The sequence below is a fragment of the Nansenia antarctica genome (assembly GCF_963989245.1).
Source record: "Nansenia antarctica genome assembly, chromosome: 8".
In the NCBI taxonomy this organism is placed as follows: Eukaryota; Metazoa; Chordata; class Actinopteri; order Argentiniformes; family Microstomatidae; genus Nansenia; species Nansenia antarctica.
Window position 1 is genome coordinate 15785204 of NC_137678.1, and position 9530 is coordinate 15794733.

The following is a 9530-nucleotide window of genomic DNA, read 5'->3' on the forward strand; positions in this document are numbered from 1 at the left end:
GCCATCTGGAAGGAAAGGTGAAAATGTCAGTATTTGAGAGTAATCATCACAGCCAATGGCTCTGCAGTGATTGAGTTCATGGTCGTGAGATGTTCCACTAACCAGGATCTGTTTGCGAATACTGCCCTCTGTTGGATTCTCTGGTTCACAGGAGTACAGGAGTCGGCACGCTACATGACGCACTGACAAGATAGAGGGAGCAAGACAGATAGAGGGAGAATAGCTGTGATTGGATGGCACGGATCACGTGATTGACTGTAATTAACCATATTAATAATAATTGTAAAAATTGCATTATGCGATCTGCTCATAATTATTTAGTATGATTTATGTGAGCGTGTTACATGTAATGTAGCAATGACAAATAAAGTCCATTCCATTCCATTCCAGTAGTTTAATTCGCACATGCTTGTTCAGATGGGTAAAACGAATAAGTAATAATAACATGTCTTAGTGGCTAAATCCAGATCATCTGTAAGACTTCCAGATGCTACATCTTGCAGATACATGGAGTGGCCATCGTCATTGTTACCTTTTGCTTTCTGCTCTTCATTTATGGCTGTACCCACACGTTTGGTAACTGCCCAATTCCACAGCTGGATGGCGCTCTCTTCAAGCTGAAAACAATTTAATTTTGTAACCTTTATTTTCCATTGAAACCAAGGACTCTTTTACGAGGGAGCCCTGAATGCACATTATTTACAACAGTTACAAACATTTTAATAAAACATTTTCAAAACATTTTAAAACACAATCAGGAAAAACAATCACAGATTTCAACAAAGAAACATATTCAACATTCAACATCAACATTTGAGCAGTGAGTTGTACCGGTGAGGTGTACCGATGAGGTGTACTGGTGAGGGGTACCAGTGAGGTGTACCAGTGAGGTGTACCAGTGAGGTGTACCAGTGAGGTGTACCAGTGAGGTGTAATGAGGTGTACCAGTGAGGTGTAATGAGGTGTACCAGTGAGGTGTAATGAGGTGTACCAGTGAGGTGTACCAGTGAGGTGTAATGAGGTGTACCAGTAAGGTGTACCAGTGAGGTGTACCAGTGAGGTGTAATGAGGTGTACCAGTGAGGTGTACCAGTGAGGTGTAATGAGGTGTACCAGTGAGGTGTAATGAGGTGTACCAGTGAGGTGTACCAGTGAGGTGTACCAGTGAGGTGTACCAGTGAGGTGTACCAGTGAGGTGTACCAGTGAGGTGTACCAGTGAGGTGTAATGAGGTGTACCAGTGAGGTTCACCAAAACTAAAAGCGGTTTCAAATTATTCTTGTTTTTTTCAGCAATTAGTCATTCAGCACCAATTTCAGTTCAACACATTTTCTTTCTGAGTTCACCATCTAACACCTGAGACTGTGCTATGTCCAGGTCTAAAGCCAGATTAATGCACATTTAGAATTAGTCTACTTCACTTATTGGAGGGGCGAAATTCATCCTATTCACTGAAATGACTGACCTCCAGTTATACAATCAGGCATGCACAACAGTCACATATGGGCACCTTTATATGGTTTAACCAAATTAATTAATTCTAATATACACCAATACACGTACCTGAGGATCCAGTGGTTCTGGGAAGAACACTGCCGTTTCACAATACAGCTTCTCAATGACTTCATCTGTGTTAGCTTGCTGTTTGTGCAGCAGGTGCTCTGTGAGACCTTTAATAACACAAACAGAAGAGCGATCATGAGAAACCATTATAACAGAGAAACAATGACAACAGACACATTCCGTTAGAAATGATGGACAGAATAATGGTGGTCGCCACAGGACGTGGTTGATTTAAGGCAGAGCACATTGCTGTGCCTCTAAATAATTACTTACTAGCTGATTTCGAAGGAAGGCATGGCTTATAAATACACTAAATATGTGTTAAACTTGACACTTTACTGGCGAGTCAACAATGAGGAGCCCAGTGGTCAGTGCTAGCACAGCAGGCTAACACGGTACGTCAGCTAGCTACAGTAGCCGGTGTCGTTAGTTAGCCACGGCTAGCTTACTCTTTCGTTGATATCTGGTTAAATTAATTGAGCTTATTGAGAAGAAAATATTGAGTATAAATAGTTAAGCAACTCACATTTCACGTTTGATACAATGCTCTCCATCTTTTAAAAAAATAGAAACGGAGCTACAAAGCTAGCAAGTCTGTGGTGAAAGGCGAAGGTGACGTGAGTGCAGGGTTGCCAGATGGGATTGACACTTTCCATCCTAACTACAGTCTAAAAACCGCTAAATCCACCATTTCTTGTCAGAATTTTATTTATTTATTATTTGTTTAATTACTATTGGGCAGGTGCCCATCTCCTGCCACTAAACTGTATGTCTGTAGCCAATGATGTTTGTAAAAAAATAAAATAAAATAAAAACAAAAACATTGTATGTAGCTACTAGGGTGTGTGTTTTTGTAACTGTCAGGCACTGACATTATTGATACCGCCTAAATGCTATTTATCCAGCGCAACCCGCCCAAAAGCTTATTTCCCGGCCCAGTGTGATCAACAGTATCCCATTCGGCTGTAGCCCGCCCCATCTGGCAACCCTGCCTGCCATGTCCCACCCACTTTTTGAAAATTGTAGCTTCCAAGAGATTTCATACGGAATGTTTGCTTTACTATTTCTGATTTCATGAAAATCAGGATCCAGGGATGGCTGGTATCAATGGGCTAGCAGGGCTAAGCCCCCCTATCTTTTACAATAAATATGAGAAGAAAAAAACTAAAGTTTCAGAATAAAAGTCCGGGGGGAAAAAGTTTCAGAATAAAAGTCTGCAGGTTCCAGAATGTCTTGTAGAAAGACGTCATATAAGTTGACAGTTTGTTGTTTTTGAGAAATGTGAATTGTACATTGAATTGAAAGTGAATATCTAATAGCTTGTTTTATTGAAAAAGAAAGTGTATGTCAGCAGATTTGTATATAAAGAACCTTTCGCTTGATATCACCAGTCTTAGCCATCATTTCAGAAGGTAGAAATACTACACTGTGACTCGTAATGTTGTATGTATGTAATGTTAATAAATAATAGGCACAAACTGATGTTGCAAAAGGTCAAAACTATAGCTGCATTTACTTCCCTGTGTTTAAATGAGTCCTCTTGCTCTTCTATATTTGACCTACTCCACATTTTCATAGCCTTATCGTAACATGTATTCTTACCAGTAGAAGCTAGTCAAAACCATATAATTTACTGCTTTTTATAAAGTGATAAAAGTAATATTGAGCAGAATTAAGTTCAGCCTACTGGTCCGGCCCTCCACAATAGTCCCGGTTTCTCATGTGGCCCATTGTGAAAATGAATTGCCCACCCCTGGTATAGACCCTAGGCCTAATGGATTTATTAGCCCCCCCACTCAGTATCATTACCAGCCGCCACTGTCAGGATCTGTTTAATGAAATATGAACAATACCAGATAATAGTTGATCTCTTGAGTTGCAATCTAGCTGCCTAAAGTTGGCTAGTTTTAATAGGACTTTAAGTAGAGTATCTCATAAAGGACATAGCAAGTCTTTGTACTTTTTTCCCATAAGTATACAGGATGAATGAATAAATAAAGAATAAACAAATTAGGCCTCTAGATGACCCTAGAGGTGCCATAGGTCTTGTTCAAATTATGTAGAAATATGTAGAAACATGTCAGTAACATTTGAGAGCTAGCTTTCAATTTAAGTGAAGAAATGCGATTGCTGTTTCTAGAGATCTGTACTGATTTTGTAAAAAAATAAATAAAAATGATTCTCTCCTATTTCCAATGATAACCTTTGGTGCAATATGAACATGCGGCCACAAGATGGTGTATTTTAAACCTGGGGCCTTGGGGATGAATAGTTTGTTATTGTCAATAACCAATTCCCATACACACCTTACCCTTAACATTAACCTTAACCCTAGCCTTAACCATAACCCTACATTTAGGACAATTGTTATGAGCAGCAATCAAAAACAAACCACTGAACATGATCCTTCTTGGATAATATGTAAGTAAACTCCTGCATACATCAATAGACTTCCCAGAACCTCAGTGCCACTGTGTGAGAAAGGGGCTTTTGAAAGAGACATATCGTTTACACTCCATATCCACCATGGTCCCTTGGTCACCGGTCAGGGCAGGGCCTCCTCCTTGAAGAAAGTCTTTGTTGCTATAGTACTGTTCCTTTTACTAAGACCTTATTGTTGAACCAGAGGAAAGACCGCAAGCTGCTTGTATAGAGTGGGTCAGCGCCTCGTATTGTGTTTTGAACACCAGATTCTAAAATAAAACGTCTTAAAACCTACTCCTTTCAGCTCTCAGCTTCCAGCAATTGTTCCAGCTGGAGTCTTATCTAGCTGTCCTCCTGGCCCAAGGGGAATGTGCCCAGCTCTGAGGACTGATCATACAAATTAACATATCATACAGTACAGCACTGAGAGGGTCACATTAGGTGGAATGGGGCACGGCATATGACCACACAAATATAGGCTACTTGCCTGGTTTCTTACTGTACATGGATACAATTTTGAAAGACATTTGTTTTTCAGTGTTCCACAAAGTCAGTTATGTATAGAGCCTCTTCCTCTCTCCCCGTTTTCTTCACAGTGAGATGTGTCCCAATATTTATTCTGCGCAGAAAAGACAGTAATTATTGCTTCTTTTTACAATATTCCTTCCCTTAACAGAACTAAAAGCCCTTGCATCAGTTGAGATCATTTCTGTGGAATTCCTTATTGCAACACTGCAAAACTTTCCTCTGTTCAATATTAGAGGAAGAGGATGTACTGTACATGAGGAAAAATGTGTCTCCACCATATTTGACAGATGAGGTGGTATGCTGTGGCAGTTCCTTTTTTCCTTCACACTTACTCTTGCCATCACTCTAGTACATCTTTGTTTCATCTTTCCACTTTCAGACCTTTTAGACCTTTTCCCATAACTTTGCAGCCTCATTTAGATACTTTTTAGAAAACCATGACCTGGCCATTGTGAATAATTATTTGGTCTTCCACAGTAGTCTTTTCATTGGCTTACCAGGGGGTTTGCCATTTCTGATCTCACCAGTGCTTTCTTTCCTTTTAATCAAACTGTTGTTGTTTCTATGTTTAAGGTTTTGGCTAGGTTTCTGATATGTCTGCCTCATAATGGCTTCCCTGAATATCACGTATGTCTTTTTGGCCTTCATGTTGACAGACACCAATAGCCGACTCCAAAGGCAAAGCCTAGAATCAATACAAGACATTTGCTGCGTTTGTAAATACGCTCTGGAAATCTGATTACCACTCATGGAATGCCTCTTCTCCAAACAAATTACGTGGTCCCTTTATGACGTTGAACCCAGTGTACACTTTGGCGCTCTCAGAGCGAATTTACGAACGCAGCCATTGAGAGCTCTCTTATGACTGCACAATTAGACGGAACACACCTAATGAACCAGAATCACCTGTCAAGCTAATTGCCCCATCACTTTTGGGTACCTTGAAATAATGGGATTATGCATAGACATTTTTGTAATTTCTGATTGGTGGAAACAATATATACACAAATACCATCAGATAAAAGCTGATAATCTACTTTCACCACATAACAATTGTTTGATTTCAAATCCCCCCTCCAAAAAATGCTTTACTGTCCCATTACTTACGCAGGGTACTGTAATTGTAACTGTAATTTCTTTTTTAGACAATTAAGCCATAAAAAGTCATAATGAAATACTTTGAATAATAGATTTGATGAATTTGATGAATGATCCTAGGGTTGAATAACCGTAAACGGAATAGCCCTCTGTTTCTCATGTAGCCTCTATATTATTTCTTTTATGGCAACATTTTGCCATTTACTGTTCCATAGTGCCATGTTCAGGATAAATTCCTCCCATAGATCTAGCTGGTGTGGACTGTTACAGCACATTCTACAAAATGACTGGTTCAAGTCATCATCGTGTAAATGAGCGCAGAAACGCACACTGACACTGATAATGGCATGCCTCCCACAACTCCACCTTTATCAATTGTTTCCCATGTTCTCATGTACCATATCACCATGTTCCCACTGCAGGGGAAGGAAGAGTGCTGTTCTTCACAGACCAGAATGGGCCGCGGTGGGCCTCCTCACCTATCAGTTAATTGACCATGATGGAACACAGCCCATTTTTGGATCCGCTGACGTTCAAGCCCTCAAATTGTTGGGTCCTGAGTTCTGATACGGGCGGAAAGGTGAGGCAGGATGTTCTTATTTATGAATGAATGAATGGACTTTATTGTCATTGCTACAGTACAGGTACCAAACAACGAAATTTAGGAGGGGTGGCTCCCCTGGTGTTAGGAAAGGGAAAAAAAAAAAACTTAAAAAAATCACAAGAAGGGAATGAGCTGGTTTACATAAATAAAGGCTATGTACACAATCCACTGTACTATACTGTACAGATAGTCGACTAGGGTTGTCATATTGCACAACAGTATTTTTTCACGTCATTTAAAGTGTCACAGTTTGCAGGCTTGAAATGTACATGTCTGTGCCTCAGCACCACACCTGATTCCTTCAGTCCAGCAGCTGCCATACAATCCGTCCAGACTGTCCAGGGCCCAGTACAGTACCTGCCACAGAGAGCTGCCAAACACATTTGTTGCAGCGATTAAGGAAAACAGTCTGCAGCACATCCACACAACACGGGGCGCTGCTAAGGGACAGAGGGCTCACGGAGGGGTTATTTACATTGATATAAAAAGCTCCATATCCTGTCTCCAAGGTTATAAATAAAATCAGCAAATATTTATTCTAAGTGTTTGTAGCGATACCTTCTATCAGATATGACAATGATTGTTTATGTTACCTCCACCTGTGACGTGGCCCCAGACAAGATAAGGTCTAACATTAGGCTGTACTGGGTTTAAATCAGGGGCGGATTTAGGATTGTAGGAGATCCGGGGCTTAGCCCAGAGGGAGAATATAATGTGCCTTCAACCTTCAACTTACCACCACCTTAAAGCGGACAAAAGGCACTGGAGAACACATATACATTCACACCCTTTAATGAAGCAAACTAATTGTGGTGGTTCTGGGCACAGAGGGAGGTCAGCACACGTAGCTCCCCCTGCAGGCCAGAACGCGCCATTGGATAGCAGCTGACCTGTATTACAAAATCGACAGTAAACACACACACACACACACACGTCAGTCACCATCATTTATATTTGAATAGAATTACATAATTGATGGGCTGAGGCTAGTTATGTTACAGTATGTATATCAGGGCAGACTCTGTGCTCACCACTTATATTGTATTTAGAGTCTTGTCCTGTGTTATATGACGATATATTACATGTATTGTTGGCCTGTGTATAGTACTGTGAAATCAAATCCCCCCTGGGACATTAAACAAACTTAGTTAGTTAGCATTACATCTTAGGATAGATTTGAGTCATGTTCTGTATACATACATACTACCATAAGGGCATACTTAATGTGGTTACTCCATGTTTACTAGCTGTAACATTAACGTTACTAGATTGAAATCAAGTGAAATACTGAAACACAACTGTGAACATTTCAAACCTGCAAACTGCGACACTTTAAATGAATGTGAAATAACACTATGTGCAATATGACAACCCTCGGGTACATAAGGTTCAGAGATAGGAAATGTTAGAATAGGTATAGCATAGCATAGAGTACAGCACAGTGTTTTATTTGTATAGTATAGTATAGTGGATAGTGTACATAGCCTTTATTTATGTAAACCAGCTCTTTTCCCTTCTTGTTTTTAGTTTTTTTTCCTAGCACCAGGGGAGCCCCCCCTCCCAAATTTCGTTGTTTGGTACCTGTACTATATAAATGACAATAAAGACCATTCATTCATTCATTCATTCATTCTTTTTCACTTGTTACTCAGTCAACCAGAGTGCAGATATCAAAGACTATCAGCCTGTTATTCACTTTAGTGGAGTATTATCCTTTGTTTGATTTCTTACCATGTTTGTTTGATTTCTTACCATGTACCGTAACAGTACCTTGCTATGTTTCATTTTCATTATAACATAACGTTATGTTATGATAGCCAGCTAGCATTAGCAAACCGGAAAAGTAGTGTCAGTGAGTCAGTCACCTTTCTAATAAGATTCACAAACCTGAAACATCATCTATGTCATCACTGCTGGTGATGTCATTGTTGTCAGCTGCTGATACTGCTGCTGCAACAGTTCTTGGCGCTTGTTTTGTTGAAAAAAACTTTGGGATATCCATCCTTACAATTTTGCAAGTCAGGCACTGATTGAGATCACTTCTTCTTCAGGGCAGGGCAGGCTACGCAGTACGCAGGCTAATGTCGCGCAGCTGTATGTGGCAGGTGTATATCAGGTAGCACATTTGTTGTTGTTGTCGTCAGGTGTTGACCCCGGAAGGGCAAATAGGTTTGACCGCAAGGGCGCTAAGTTTGTTATTGTTTGTACCAGTGATTAAGCCATTGATGGCACATAGTAACACAATAAATGTTTATTATGCAGCAAACCAACGACTACGGATCTTATATAACCAACAGCAACACATCAAATTTAGGACGCACGGCGCGTCAACCGGACAATCCGTCGGGTTAGCATCTCAGTAGCAAGTAGTAGACTATGCTCCTTTAACAATTATTATTAATGTACCTGGTTATGTTACAGTAGAGAAACAAAAAACTGTTACCAAAACTGAGTATTTACTAGCTAAGATTGGCAAAAGATTGGCGTGGTGCAACCGAAATTAGTAAACAACTAGTTTGAAACTAGCTAGTAACAACTAGGGGCTTAGTAACTACTGCATGCCTGCATTTAGTAATGACTTACGCCAAATTGGTGCAACCCAGTCCAGTAGGCTACCAGATACAATGTTGTAATGTATGCACGTATTTTGCTACCACGGTTGCCAGATGGAATTGACAATGTCCAGCCCAACCAGTCTAAAAGCTGCCGAATCCACCCGTCCAGTGTGACCAAAAGTAGCCCAATCTGGCAACACTGCTTGCTACGTTCTTACAGCTCGCGTGAACACAGGTTCTTCCATCAGCGCTCGCCTGCCGCTTCGATTGCAGACTCAAGTTAACGCGCGTGCAGAAAGATGCCACGAAACTCAAGTCCCGTAAAACAAATTGTTATTTCTCGCCGTGAGAAATAGAGATGCGGCGTGAGAGCGTGAGAACTGGTTGAAATGCGTGAGTCTCACGGTGATTGCGTGAGACTTGGCAGCTCTGCTAGCTAATAAGCTAACACTTGTTTGGCTAGTGTAGTAAACACACACACACACACACACACAGACACACACAATAACTTGTGAACAACACAACAAACAAAACCACGCTAAGTCAGCTAACAAAAACAAACAAGCTTCTTATAAAGCTAGCTAGTTAACAAGCTAACACCTGTGTGGCCTCCTGTGGTAACCTGTAGACAGGTGAGGTAACCTGTGGTAACCTGTAGACAGGTGAGGTTACCTGTGGTAACCTGTAGACAGGTGAGGTAACCTGTCAGGATGTTCATTTCCCAGTGTACAGGCACAGTGGGTAAAATATAAATAATAAA

The 9530-nt window shown here is 40.7% G+C and overlaps 1 pseudogene across 1 annotated transcript in view; it reads right to left on the reverse strand.

Moving 5' to 3' along the window:
• Positions 1–9488, reverse strand: part of LOC308163919 (testis-expressed protein 11-like) — a 19727-nt pseudogene extending 10239 nt beyond the window's left edge. Inside the window, exons 1-5 of the transcript in view lie at positions 9443–9488; positions 1562–1668; positions 533–617; positions 103–182; positions 1–5 (exon numbers count right to left, since the gene is read on the reverse strand). The exon at positions 1–5 is cut by the window's left edge and continues 76 nt beyond it. The product of the transcript in view is annotated as a testis-expressed protein 11-like (transcript). The remainder of the gene's footprint in view (positions 6–102; positions 183–532; positions 618–1561; positions 1669–9442) is intronic.
• Between the last annotated feature and the right edge of the window lie 42 nt (positions 9489–9530).